Source organism: Malaclemys terrapin, chromosome 9 (genome assembly GCF_027887155.1).
Source record: "Malaclemys terrapin pileata isolate rMalTer1 chromosome 9, rMalTer1.hap1, whole genome shotgun sequence".
Taxonomy (NCBI): Eukaryota; Metazoa; Chordata; order Testudines; family Emydidae; genus Malaclemys; species Malaclemys terrapin.
In genome coordinates this window covers 70,519,383-70,534,775 of record NC_071513.1, presented here as the reverse complement: position 1 = coordinate 70,534,775, position 15,393 = coordinate 70,519,383, and the positions used below count along the sequence as shown (strand labels likewise).

The 15,393-nt window shown below is 43.2% G+C and overlaps 1 protein-coding gene across 1 annotated transcript in view; it reads right to left on the bottom strand.

The window, feature by feature from the left end:
• NYAP2 (neuronal tyrosine-phosphorylated phosphoinositide-3-kinase adaptor 2) overlaps positions 1-15,393 on the bottom strand; it is a 177,248-nt gene that overhangs the window by 76,048 nt on the left and 85,807 nt on the right. The gene's annotated exons all lie outside the window — the stretch shown is intronic.

Here is a 15,393-nt window from a genome sequence, read left to right as displayed (position 1 = left end):
TATGGTTTATGAAAACCCTGGAGAGACAACAGTTGTACCTAGGAATGAACTTCTTACGAACATGAAAGACCCTTTAAGACCCCAGACAATCACACTGGAATGACAGAGGCATAACACTAGAGTAACACGGTGATGAATCAAGACTCCTATATTTACAAAACCATTCTGTAGAAAGTATTCCAATTGTATGTTTACTCCTACTGATGAAGTATATTTGTACTTACTGCGATGCAAGTACTGTAATACTGATCTTCAAAATAATTCTAATGAATCATTTCGATTCCATGTTGTGAGATGCCAAGACTTCAATGGAAGCTGAAGGGACTCAGCACCTCAAATGATTTGAACCTTTTGAATAGTGTAAATCTGGAAACAATTTATAAATCTGTTTTTGAAATTACAAGTTGAAACATTAAGATGAAATTCATTTGATATGAGAGGTCAAGGATTTCATAGAAACTATCCTCTACAGATACAACAAGAAACACACACATGAAAATTACATGTAGGTCTCTCTATATAAATATCTCATTAAAGGTTGGGGTTAAGTCAGTTTATCCTCTTAAATGGGCTTAGCCAACTCACTTGCAAGAAAAATCAGCAAGGATCCTAGCCCTTACCTCTATTCTTGTAGAATAAATATCTCCCCTATGTTGAAAACCCTGATACCTTATTGATGTATCCCACAGCTCTAAATGTCCTAAATCATAGCTCAGTTTAACATGCCAATTTTCCAGAATGTTACTTGTACTGTATTTCTCTGTGATGCCAACCCTACACTTAGAGAATTTTCCAAGTACCTTCTGCTGACCCACCAGAAAACATCTAGTGAGTTTCTAATGTTAAGCCAACCAGGCAGCACTTGTGGACTTAAAAGACCCCTTCTAGAAGCTCATCCTCAAATGCACTACTAAAGTCAGCAATAGTACATTGTTCTGCCAGCTGGAAGACCATATTTTGACAGCCTACTTATGATCCCAGCTCTGGGGTAGGAGACGCTAGCATTATGGCCTGTGTTTGAACTGTTTTGTTTATGGGGGAAGGATTCTAGCATACTATTATTGCTATTTTGTCATACTTGTGCTTTGATACATAAGATATCATTACTACTCACTGCTAAGACCATGCCCCATAAACTACACAGAAGCTGTGATAATAAAGATTGAGGTTAAATAGACTGCTAGTTCTGTTTAAGAATAAGTACTCTTGGGTTTATATTGAGTGTTGAGACCACATTCATGCCAATAGTATCTGCATAAATATAATGGGTAAAAAGGATTCCTTCTGAGAGGGAGGGAGGAAATAGGAACTTAACCAGATTTTTAAAACTGTAAAAGTTGTATTACAATGTATTCAAATGTGTCAGGGGTAAAATTTACAGAAAGGCCTACATGAGTTATGCCTGGTCTACACTTAAAATTTAGGTCAACATAGCTACATTGGTCAAGGGTGTGAAAAATCCACATTGCTGACCAATGTCGCTATACCAACCTAAACCCCAGTGTCAACACAGCTAAATCAATGCAAGAATGCTTCATTGACCTAGCTACCATGATACAGGGAGGTAGCATCCCTTTCTGTTTCTATAGGCTGCGTCTACGCTGTGGGTTTATGCTAGCATAGCTACAGGGCCATCGCTATGCCAGGATAGTTCCCATAGTGTAGGCATACACTTAGAAGGCTAACTCCCATTTCCAAAAGTCTCTTAGGGCAAGTCTCCACAGGGACACTTAAGAAAGTTATGCTGAATTCACTAAAGGTGTGAATTTAAAGTGAATCGTTAAAGTGCATTAGCCCTTGTGGATGCTCTCATTCAGAAAAAAGTGGCATTAGTTCAGTTTATCTTACTCACTAGAAGGGGGTAAACTGGAGGGCACACAGAGCCCCTGGCATGAAGAAGGGCATGGAGATGTGTAGAGAGCCCCTGAATAGAAGGCAATGGGAGGGTGGCAAGTGGGGAGTGTGAGTGGAGAGAATGGAAGAATGAAAAGAACCCCTGGTGGGTGCAGTGCACTTGGCCTACACAAGCAGCAAGAACAAGGAGTCTGGTGTCACCTTAAAGACTAACAGATTTATTTGGACTCCTTGTTGTTTTTGTGGAACAGACTAACATGGCTACCCCCTGATACTTGACAAGAAGCAAGATGTATGACCCTCTAGTTAGCATAGAGGAGAATACAGACACTGGACAACATTTTCAGAGGTGACTTAGGTTTGGTCTATACTTCAAACTTATTCAGGCACACCTATATCAATCGGGGTGTGAAAAATCACACCCCTGATGGAATGCTTCAGTCGGCATAGTTACTGTCATTCAGGGAGGTGGTGTAGGCCGCATCTACACCAGGGGGCTGGCTGACAGCTACATAAGCTCCATAGTGTAGTAGCCAGAGGCCAGATCTGCACTGAAAAGTTAGGTCGACTTAGCTATGTTGCTCAGGGTGTGAAAAATCCACACCCCGAGCAATGTAGTGAAGCCAACCTAACCCCTGATGTAGACAGCACTAGGTTGATGGAAGAATTCTTCCATTGACTAGTTACCAGCTCTCGGGGAGGTAGATTTAACTACAGCGATGGGAGAAGCCCTCCTGCCTCTATAGTGAGTGTCTACACTGAAGCACTACAGTGGTGCAGCCACAGCCTTAGGAAACTTGGAGCCTGACTCTGTAAGGGTATGTCTACACTACCCACCAGATTGGCGGGCAGCAATCGATCCAGTGGGGGTCAATTTATCACGTCCAGACTAGACGCAATAAATCGACCCCTGAGCGCTCTCCTGTCGACTCTTGTACTCCACTGCCACGAGAGGCACAGACAGAGTTGACGGGGGAGCGGCAGTGGTTGAGTCACTGCAGTGAAGACACCACGGTGAGTAGGTCTAAATACGTTGACTTCAGCTACGTTATTCACGTAGCAAAGTTGCATAACTTAGATCGATCCCCACCCCCAAGTGTAGACCAGGCCTAAGACTCCTAAAAGCATGGCTACACAGGGACTCTCAGGAAGGTTACGCTAAATTAACTCAAGGTGTGAATTTAAAGTACATTATTTAGAATAGTGGTTCTCAAAGCCGGTCTGCCGCTTGTTCAGGAAAAGCCCCTGGCGGGCCGGGCCGGTTTGTTTACTTGCCGCGTCCGCAGGTTTGGCCGATTGCGGCTCCCACTGGCCGCTGTTTGCCGCTCCAGGCCATTGGGGGCTGCTGGAAGTGGCGCAGGCCGAGGGATGTGCTGGCCGCCCTTCCTGCAGCCCCCATTGGCCTGGAGCAGCAAACCGCGGCCAGTGGGAGCCGCGATTGGCCGAACCTGCGGACGCGGCAGGTAAACAAACCAGCCCGGCCTGCTAGGGTCTTTCCCTGAACAAGCGGCAGACCAGCTTTGAGAACCACTGATTTAGAGTACATTATACTCATGTGCTAATGCTCTCATTCAGCAGTAAAGTGGCCTCAGTTAGATTTAACTTAATTCACTTGCGTTCCCTCCCTCCCCTATTATCTCCCATGCCACTATCAGTCTACAACTCCCACCCACACACATATTCTTCTCCCTCATACCACTGTCCCCAGTCTCCCCATCCCTCCTTTTCCCCATTTCCCTCTTCCTCGCCATGGCAGGAGCTTTGTGTACCCCCACAGTCCCTCTTCTGCCACATGCCTGGGGCTATTTGTGCCCCATATTGTCTTTCCTCCCATACCCTTATTCTCTCTGCCAGAGGTGCTGTGTGGTCCCCCACAGATGGGAGGATGGGCAGAGCTGAGATGGAATGCCAAAAGTCGCTAATGCAGCCCATTTTAGACAATTGCAAAGGTGCTTGAAGCTCCTGGATCTGCTAACTAGTTGCAAGGGACTCTGTGTGCCCCCCATTTCCCTCCTATCATTTTTCCAGTTTTCACCAAAATCATTGGGTTCTTTCTGTCATTGATGCATAGAATTTTCCCTGCAATTTTGGAATTAATCCGATGTGGCATACAAAAGTTTTCACATTACAGACAAATAGACTGAGCTGGCCAGAAAACAAAATTTCAGTTCTGTGAAAATGTTTGAATTTTTGGAACTTTATTACCTAAATTGGGACAAAGAGCTGAAATGTCAGTTTTTTCAATATTTTGAAATCCTGCAATATTTTGTTTTGGAAACACTGAAACGTGTTTTTTCTGAAATGAAATATGTCCCCTGGAATTTTCATGGGGCGTCAGCTGGACAAAGAGTCTGGATGGAAAGGCTGCCCCAGAGCCATGGACCCTGAAAGCCCCCAGCACTCACCAGGCGGGCTGCCAGGAAGGTGGGCAGGGAAGGAGTCTCGAAACCAGGCAGGATTCTGATGGAACCCTCCCTGTGTTCAGTAGACAGTTTATCAAAATCTAACCATTTCCACAAAACTTTTCTATTTGACGAACCTGGAAATTGTGACCAAACAATGTTTTGTTTAATGTTCCAACCAGCTCTAAGACAGAAAAACAGGAATTCCATTGAGTTGTGGGGAAGGCCTTGCGTCTCTCCGAGACACTCTCTCTCTCTCTCTCTCTCTCTCACACACACACACACACACACACACACACACACAAAACTACAGTGACATGCAGTCTTTTTGCAACTGGCACATGACGCCCTTATCAACAGAAAGGTTAACTGACCCAACCCTGCTGTATAGGTGGAAGATAAATACCTATGGGGTGATTTTTTACCCCACGGTTATTTTATTTTTTCTCTACCATAGTTTAAATGAGTTAAGCAGGGTTTTTTTTTTTGTAGTAGAATAGCAACACATCATTTAGATGCTTTCCCCCACCCCCAGCAATATGTAGGACTTTAAATATTTTATAATTTTTTTCTTAATTTAGGAACTTACTATATATTACTTTTACCAGGAATATGTGGTACTATAAGACACAAGAGAAACTAGCCAAATACACTGGTGTGTGTGTGCGGGGATGGTGGTGGGGAGAGATCAGCTGAGGCCTCTGGGTAAGAAAGGGAGCTACACACCTATATGGGGTGCAGTGTACTTTCATTCAATTGCAATGAAGTCAGACAGGTGTCAAACTGAATTAACACCACAATGATTCAGGCTTATCATTATTATTAATTATTGTTAGTATTATTTTGTAAAGGCTTAGATTCTGGAGCACACTTCTGTAGCAAGAGATGAACTTTGTCGCAAAACCCACAGCTGCAGAATAATGAAATACCTATTTATAGACTACTACTCAAAGAATTTTAGACGAAACACAAGAATGCTGCAATTAAGAAAACTGTGCAACTGTAATGAAAGGCGAAGACAATGTGTCTGCAAATTTATGTATAACCAACATTTGGCAGGGATAGCTGTACACAAGGAGCTCTGCCAAGGTCCCATAGTTAATGAAAGCAGATTATTTGGCAATCCCTGTGAGCGGAACAGGCAGCATTGCCTTGGTACTTGACATTTATCGGGCCGGGAAAGCATTCAGTGTGCCTACTGGGAACACAATCTCCTATGATAAACAACCATGGCTGACACATTGGTGATACACACACACTGCAGTGTTGTCTGCTATAAGCATGGAATAATTAAATGCTTTTCAACACGGATTACTATGCCACTGGTCACTTGTTCTTACTAACCTGCCGTCACTACCTTGCTACTATTATATTACTTCTAAGCACTAAACACCTGATCTAAAGCTCACTGACAGCAATGAAAAGACTCTCATGGACTTCAGTGAGCTTTGGATCAGGTCCTCATATCATGCTGTTAGGAGTCTTATTGTGACAGGCGCTGAGCACGCACGAATCTCACTGAAGTCAATGGGAGTGGTGGCTGCTCAGCACCTCAGCCTGTTGGGACCATCTCTAAACATTCCAGCATTTGCTCATCTTCACATCATCTATTGTGACAAAGTGGGAATTTTCTGTAATATTTTTATGAGTCTTAAGCATGCCTCAGTTTCCATCTGTACATGGCATTGCTAACCAGTGAGTGTAAAAGGACTAACGCTGCTCCTGGAATAGCTCAGGAGACAGGAGGTGTGTGTCACCTTGTTGTCTGGGTGGGGACTGAAAAGGATTGTTAAAGAACTGGCTGAAGTTGGCTCAGATCTACAGAGGGTCCAGCATAGGGTGACCATACATCCCGTTTTGGCCGGGACAGTCCTTTTTTAAGCTCTGTCCCGGCCGTCCTAACTTTTTTTGGCAAAACCGGGCATTTTTCCCATTTGCTCTTGCCAACTGATCATCAGTTGGCAAGAGCAAACAGGACAAATGCCCAGTTTTGAAAAAAAAGTGGGGTCGGGACATGAAGCAATATACACGGGGAGGGGGCAAGTGGCAACACCAGCTGTGTGTGGGAGGGAGAGCTCGGGATAGTGGCTTGGGCTGAGCCAGCCACACACAGGTGGGTAGCAGGGGGTCATGGGTCAGCCCTGTGTGCAGGGGATAGTGGGGGGCCTCAGGCCAGCCCTGCATGGATCGGGGGCGGGGGGAGCTTCGTGCCAGCCCCATGCGGTGTCCCGTTTTCACTCCAGCAAGACAAAGAGATGCCACAACAACTGAACAATCAACACCCAACTGCAGGAAACCCCAGCTGGGAGGACTTGGGAACTGAGCTGAAAAACAAGGTGTCAGGTGAGTGGAAGAAGGAGGATTTTTGGAGGGACTCAGAAGCTGGAGGAGACAAAGAGAGAGTTAGCCAGAGATGGAGTCCCTCACAGCTTGGCTGGCCTATCAGGGCACTGTTTGACCAAGATGGACTATGTGGCTTAAGAGAGGGATTGCTGGTGCCGACTGCCCAGTCTTGGAGGCCACAGGCCTGCCCTGTGGAACTGTGTGGGCAGGAGCGCTGCCAGCTTTTTTGTCGCCCTAAGTGGCGGAAGGTCCCACCCCCGAAATGCCACCCCCAACAGAGGCGGCAGAAGGTCCCGCCCCCGAAATGCCACCCCCGACAGAGGCGGCCAAAGATCCAGCCGCTGCGGTCGCCGCCCCCCCAAATGTTAGTGCCCTAGGCGACCGCCAAGGTCGCCTAATGGGTTGTGCCAGCCCTGTGTGTGGGTCCTTGGGGCCTGGCACACTAGAGGGGTCACTCCCAGGAGACTGGTGACAGGCTGGGGCATAGACCAGACCCCGTGATTCCATGACAGTCTCATCCTGTGTTCCTCTGATTTTTTTCATAGATACCTAGAATTTAAAGACCTTCTAGTGTGACATCCTATATATCACAGGCCCTTACATTTTGCCTAGTTACCACTGGATTGAGCCCAATAACTTGTTTTTGGCTAAAATATATCTTTCAGAAAAGCATCCAGTCTTGATCTGAAGACATCAAAAGATGGAGACTCCACCTCTTCCCTTGGCGGCAGTTTGTTATAATGGCTAATCACCCTCAGTGTTAAAAATCTGTGCCTTATTTCCAATTTGAATTTGTCTGGCTTCAGCTTTCAGCCATTGGTTCTTGTTATGCCTGTCTATACTAGCTTCCAGTAAATTACAAAGCCCTTTAGTACCCAGGATTCTCCCCATGAAGATATTTATACACTAATTATTTATTTATACACTTATTTTTGATAAGCTAAACAGATTGCGATCTTTACGTTTTGCCCTCTCCAGCCCTTGAATTATTTTTGTGGCTCTTTTCTGTACCCACTCCAATTTTTTCATCATCATTTTTTAAAATGTGGACACCAGAAATAGATGCAGTATTGTAGTACTGGTCTCACCACTGCCCTATAGTAAAAATCACTTCCCTACTCCCACTCACTACTTCCCTGTTTAAACTTCCAAGGATTTCATGAGTCCTTTTTACCATAGCACCACACTGGGAGCTCATGTTAAGTTGCTTGTCCACTATGACCCCTAGATCTTTTTCAGAGTCCCTGCTTTCCAGGATACTGTCACACCAACTTGTAAGCATGGTCTGCCCGCCTTGTTCCTGGATGGATGATTTGTATTGGATGTACTAAAATGCAATTTTGATATATTAAGGTTTAGAAAAAAATATTTACTAGGACTTTGTGGAGAACAGAAATTCTGTGTCATGAAGGATTCTGAGATTTCAAAATTTGTTTTCATTCCAATTAGAAACAAACCACCAAGCTTTGGAAATTCTCTGTGAAAGAACATTCAGGGGAAAAATTCTTTCAGGCCAATAAAAATATTCTGTTTTGACAAAAATCAAAACATTTCATTTTGATTTTGACTTTTTTATATTATTACAAAATTTAAAAAAATCAAGATGAAGTCATCTTGAAAGGAAAAAAACAAAGTTTTTAACTTCTGAAAAATGTTAAAATGGAGCATTTCAACATGGTTGGAACTTTGCCCCGTTTTGTTCTCTGAAATAAAATTTTGGCAACATAGACATGATTTTAATGTAATTGCATTTTCCATCAGAAAATAATTCTAGGACTTTTTTCTGACCGACTGTATTGCTTACAGTTAAAAATACTTGAGAAACGCTGCAAAAATAGAACAATTTTAGACTATTTGAAGCTACTATTACTGGTTATAACAGGATTACGAGAAATAATTTTGAGATTGAAGATTGAGTATTAAGTGTCTGGACTGTGTACTGTGACTGGTTTGTAATACTCTTTCACAAGCATCACACTAGCATTTGCATGGCTAGTTGAAAAGAAAATAGAACTTTGGCACATTGCTACCAAATCCTCCCCTGATCCCAGCATCGGAAAGCCCCAAATGCAGCAGAATCAGCATGATCCAACTGTCTTTGATATCAGCCATGGGGATTTTTTTGCAGTCTTCTGCCTGCCATGGGTCCAATCTCCACAGGGGCTTGCATGACAGAGGGCATGGTCAGTGAGAGTGTGAATTGCATAGATCCATTGGCAGGGCCGGTGCTACCATTAAGGCAAACTAGGCGGTTTCCTAGGGCACCAAGATTTGGGGGCACAAAAAAGCAGTGCCCCCAGGTTTTTTTTACAGCATTCCTGGGCTGGGCTGCCAGCGGCGCGCTGACATGTGCAGCTGAGACTCCCTCTCCCAGTGCAGCAGCCGCTCCACTTCTCCCGCCTCCCAGGCTTGCGGCGCCAATCAGCTGTTTGGCGCTGCAAGCCTGGGAGGAGAGGAGAATTAGAGCGGGGGTGGCGTGCTCGGGGAGGAGGCGGAGCAGAGGTGAGCTGGGGTGGGGAGCTGCCGCACGGGGGGGGCGCCTCAGGGCAGATGGTGGGGCAGAGAGCTGCTGCAGGGCTGGGGTGGGGGGAGCAAGGTGGAAGTTTCGCCTAGGGCACGAAACTTTCTTGCACTGGCCCTGTCCATTGGCCCACAAAGTCACATGAGGGGATTTGTACCGCACAACTGGTTTTCCTGCTCAGACCCTGTGGTCTGACATGGAGCAGGCTGGGCCTAAGGATTCCATCCCTCTGTGCAAGGTGCACATTACCTTAGCGAGCAATGTAAAATTGTGCCTCGTTTTACCATAATGATTAATTTGTCAGTGTTATCTTTAGAGGGAGAGATGAATATATATGGTTACCATGCTCATGCCTAGGTTGTGCCTGTAAGAATTAGCTGTGTATTGGGTTAGTGCAGACCTGCACTGCCATCCCAGGGGAAGCTCGGGAAGGAATTGTACCTTAGGTGGTCCATATAGATAAAATGGATACAGTGCTGGTAGGCAGCCTTTGAAAGCCTAGTAGGAACTCTGAACTTGGCTGGGTGAGGGATGGTTTAAGAGTTGCTATGGTGGTTCTGCTACATCATCTGTGGAGTCCCAACTGCTCAGAGGATCCTACAAGAGCTGGATCACCTAGCTTTAGTGCTGCTTTGTACTGTTGAATCAGCCCAAACCAGCCACAGCTGAGGATAGGAGCCACTGTGATCAGCTGCTAAACATTAGAAATAAGCTAGAACTTTAGTGAATGTAAAACTACATTGATATCAAATCTCCATATTGAATAGAATTCTACCACCATTATTAATACCTCTAATGACTGAATGAAGAAATATGGCTAATAAACCAAGATATAGAGGCAGTTGTGCTTCAGAAACAAGGAGCTTAAAATAGCCTACTGGCAGCCCTCCTGAATAAGCAGAGTCTGACATTTTTGAAATGAGATATTTGTAGCACAAAGGTTATGCATAGCTTTCAGACATGCCTAAATGATCTGCCTTTCACAGTTAATTTTGGAAATTCAGCCTGCTTCTTGTCATCCTATCCTTTAGAAGTCTTTTTCCTCTTTAAGCAGAGACTGAACTATGAAATCATGTTGTGGCATTTCTTTTCATTATTTGCTCAATGTATGGAAAAAAGGACAATTTTTAAAATAAAATGAGTTTGTCATTTTCTATTGTGCCTTTGCTGTTTACCAGATTTTGAGACCCACACACAGTCAATGTACTGTGCAGTTCAGCCCACTGCACGAAGAAAATTGAGTACATGAAACAATTAAACTCCTACCTTTCAATGTTTAAAAGGTGCCACATCAAATGTAATTTTAAAGCTGAATTTCTTTCTAAACAAAAGATTGCCAGCTGCTTAAACTACAAATTTAAAAATTTTCTTCTTAAAAGATTATATTTGCTTAGCAATAGGAATTGCTCAGGCTATATTTATATTATATCTAAGGTCCCTTAGAAAGGGCCCATAGAACAAAAGGCTATAGTATTCCTTTCATTAAAACCCTGAAATTACTGGATATCAAACTGTAGATCACAGATTACTTTCTTCTGCTATATCCACCATTTAATCAAAGGAAATATGGCCCCAAAGCAGCAAATCAATTATACACATATGTAAGTTTAAGCATTTGAGTAGCCCTATTGACTTCAGTGGGATGACTCCTGGTTAAAGTTACATGTGACGTTAAGTGCATTGCTGGATCAGGATCTATGTGTCTCTAATTTCATTTGTACTGTAGATGAATTTGGCAAGTAGAATTGAGAACGCAGCATGCTCCAATGGATAGTGCACTGGACCAGTGCTCAGGAGACCTGGTTTAAATTTCCAGCTCTGTCACTGACCTGCTGTATGACGTTGGGCAAGCCATTTCATTTCTCCATGCCTCTGTTTCTCTTACCACTCTTTGTCTATTTATACTGCAAGCTCTTTGGAGCAGGGACTGTTCCTTATTTTGTGTTTATACCATGCCTTGCACAATGGGCCCAAAATTTATTACTGTAATACAAATAGTAAAACATAAAGAGGCTCGGACAACATGTATTGAACTCTCGTTATGTTGAACATCTGTCTTTTTCTCTCTGAGGAACTTGCTATAGCAAATGTTCTTGATCTGTTAACATCAATAAAACATATAAAGCCGTCTCTCGGCAGATGACCTGACCATCTAAACATCGTCTCTGGTTTGGCTTTAACACTAGGGAGCATATCTTTGTCACCAACCAAAGCTGGCTCTCACAGTATTATTATCCATGAGGTTTTTTTTTTTTACACAGACCAGTTTTCAATTTTCTAAAAACGAGTTAATAAGAAAAAGTCCAGAGAGGAAAGGACAACAGATTAAAGAGCACTCAGTGTAAAGGTCCTTCTAGCAGTAGTTAGCTTTGACAGAAATTTAATGTTGCTACATATATATTCCCACCCCCACCCCACCACCAAATAATCTATGTCCCTCCCTTACTAGACCACGTGTGGGTGGTTAAAGAATGACTCAAACAGTCAAGTCAGGGGACTGAAAGACCGCTTCATGAAATACCACTCTGATGTCAATTAAGGTACGTTTACACAGCTTGTGGCAGCAAACTCCCAAGCCTGGGTCAACAGATTCAGGTTCATGCTGTAGCACTTAAAATAGCTGTGTAGATGTTGTGGCTCGGGCAGGAGCTAGAGCTCTGAAGCATGGTGATGGGTTTCAGAGCCCAAGCCCCGACCTGAGCTGCAACTTCAAAGCATTGTCCACAGCTATTCTTAGCATGGTAATGTGAGCCCCATAAGCCCAAGTCTGTTGATCTTGGCTCGGAGGATTACTGCCAGGCTGGCACACTGGAGAGACACCCTCAGTGGCCTCAGGTGCTTTCAGGCTACATTTAAGGAAGCTTCTTCAAGAATATTTACATCCCAGATTTTGGTCATAATTCCTTTCCCCTCTTTAAAGCCAAATACACTCATTTACACTAGTGTAAACCAACTGACTCAAAAGGAGATGATAATCCAGAATTAACAGCAGTATTAAAGAGAGCAGAATTTGACCCTTGATAGAAAATTTGAGTCTGCATTTAATCCAACAATTTCTTCAATGTTGCATCAACATATCAAAGAATAGATAAACACCATGGCCTGAAGATATGCTACTGCCAGGTTGGGCCTTAGAGCTTTCTGTGCTGGAGGGGACACTCCTCCTATACTCAAGGCCTAGGAGTATCAGACTTTCAGGCTGTCTTCTCCTTTCAACCATACTAGACCTCTGCTTCTCTGTGCATTTCCCTGGCATACTGAGCTGCATTAATTAACCTTTCTCACAATGAAGAATCCACAAAAGACTCCCAGAATATTATAAAATAACTGATTCCCCTCTCAACTACAGACCTTGTTTCTCTGAATTTGAATTGCATATCCTAGATCCCTTCAAGACTGAGTAACTGATCAACCTTAATTGTCCAGAAAACTGAGATGACAGTGAGCAAGCAAATGACAAATAAAAAGTCAATGTTTGGTGAACAAATGGAACATTTGTGCCATCAAGCCTTTCTGTACTATTTCATGGTGTGGGGAGCTCTTGTTTTCAGGCAACGTAATGCCATCAAAAGTGGGGAAAAAACTCCTTTTGGTTAAAAACAATTGTCAGTTTGAAGTGGCCTCCTTTTCCAGAAAGGAAATGATGGACCAGGCTCAACTGCTGGAAAATAAAGAAGTGGATGTTTAAGAGTCCCTCTATGGGCAGACATTGCTGGGTAATGATTTAGGGAAAAAAACCTCTTTGAATATTGCTTGAACAATTCCAGTGTAATGAGTGGAATTATTCCTGATTTATGCCAGTGTAATCAAGAGCAGAGTCCACTCCAGTGACTTCAGAAGATGGTACATCCATAAACTACATCATTCTACAGAATATGCATTAACCTGACTAGGACTAAAGTGATCGGGTATGAAAATATTGCAACTGTACTATAATCTGGAGGACCTCTAGCTATAGCTTATACAACCTGTATATGAAATGATCAATAACAAGTATTACTAGATGAATTACATGAAGCGTGTACAAATGAAACTACTGAACCATGCTCAGAAAGAAATGAATTTACAAAACATATGTGCTTGTTTGTTGTTGGTTTTACTAACTAGTCTGCTATTGTATTTTAGCAGTGTCTGCCTAAGGCTCATGTACAGTAGCTTATCTGGTTGGAGCGCTGAATAAAAAAATTACATTACACTATGAGAATATGGAAAAGCATCTACAGAGTAACAAAAGAGTAAAGCAGTTAAATTTGAAATCAGCATGTATTTTCACTGTCACCAGGGAGCTGAAACTAAGGGCATTTGCTATTCTACTATAAATTAACTGATATCACTATATTCTCATAGTTACCAGCAAACTGACTGCAATTCATATTGAGAATTAAGAATTTGCAAGAGGCTAACTAAAACCAGCCTTTTTCCCCCACAGCAACTGAGCTGTGCTATTGTCATGATAGCCCAGCTCTAGGACAAATGTCCTCCCTATGCTATCTATCTATCTATCTATCTATCTATCTATCTCAAGTTCATCATATTTGCTGAATGCCTTACAAAAATGTGTGTTCTGTGCCATAGTACTTCCATTTACCATATTCCGGCAGCTTTCTATAGGCTTTGCAGTTTGCTAAGGCAAGCTTGGCAAGCTTAGCAGAACGTCTACTGGCTCAACAAGAGAAAGGATCCCTTTTCACTCGGCTGAGCATTTTCAAAAGCATCTAAATGACTTAGGCACCTTGATCCCATTGAAAGTCACACTGAGACTGAGTGAACTAGGTCACTTAGACACTTTTGAAAATGGCAGACTGTTTTTGAACCTTGGTCTCGGACACAGTAATGCACACAATGTACACATGCAACTCTTCTGACTGCCCATTTACACAAGGACTCAACTTGGCCCACTGAGTCTAGCCATTGCAAAGAGGATTTTGCAATGAAGAGAAACTACAACACTGGGTCTTACTGGACTCTCATATAGAACAACCAGTGGACAGCCTCAGCAGTGGGCAAAGATGACAGGCCACTCTTGCGTGCAGCTACCGGAGTGAGAGAAAAATACAGGATATACAAAGAGTAAATTCCATCTGAAGGACAGTAAATTTAATTCAATTATTTGACTTGGCCAGGAAAATGCTCCCTTTCAGCTCACCCGGTAGTTGGCCAACGACTCAATGGTGATCATGTGCAAGGGGACACAGCCATGGAGAATTCATCCACCAGATGGGGACTCTACCACTTGTTTATATCCACTCGTCTTCCATCTGCTGATGCCATGGCTGATGTCAAATCTACCATTTGTTTATACTGTTCATGATGTGCTTGCCAAGCTTCCAAAATAATTTCAGCCCATCAAAGGAGGATGCCAGATTGGCAGATTATGGATTGAAAATTGCAATAAATCACTTCTGGCTATTGCATGGGTATGGCAGTCCTTAGAAATGTTTCTGCACTTCCTAAATGCTTTCAACTGGTGTCAAAGAACAAGCAGCTTCCAGCAACCCCCAGACAGAAGTTCTGTGCCCTTTGTACAATCCTTTCTCTTGAGGCCTTTGTTAAAAAAAAACACATTGCTGAGGATGAATGACACCTCTGGCAGGCTTCTGTGTTGACACTTAGACTTCAGAAAGGCAGGATCACAATGAGAGGAGCACAATGCCAATCAAAAGGGCCAGCTGAGTTGCAACAGCAGAAGCATCAGGAAGGAGAATTATACCTACTGACCAAGAGTTCATTTAAAGGAGCTCTCCCGTCTCCGTCAAAAGGACACAGGATAACCCCACAGCAACAGATTCTGCAGGTTGTCATTGAGCATTTTCTGGGGTGATTATAATGGTAGTTGAAGTGAACAAAGCATTGTTAGAACAGTTCAGCTGCACTTCACAGGGATATGCAGCCTGCAGATATAACATCTCTGCGGTCAGAGGCTGAGCAGTTCTCAAATGCTCAGTGTAATCAGTTTTAAGAAAAGAGCCTCAAAGCAATTTCACATTTCAGTTCCATCTCCATAGTGGTGGCTCCACCTTCCTCCTTCTTCCCATGACAGAATAAATCATCGCCATGAATTAAGAGTGGCCAAGTGTGAGTTTTTCTCAGTTAAACTTAATTATCTCTGATGCTGGCACTCACCATTCTGTAAGTAATTGCTTTCCTTCACTTTAAGGTTCAACTACTACTAAGGTTCAACCCAACTACTATAGATAGCAAGGGCCTGATTTGGACCTCACTGATGATACATTAATATAAATCGGGGTTCTTTAGCTGGTGGTACACCAGTGG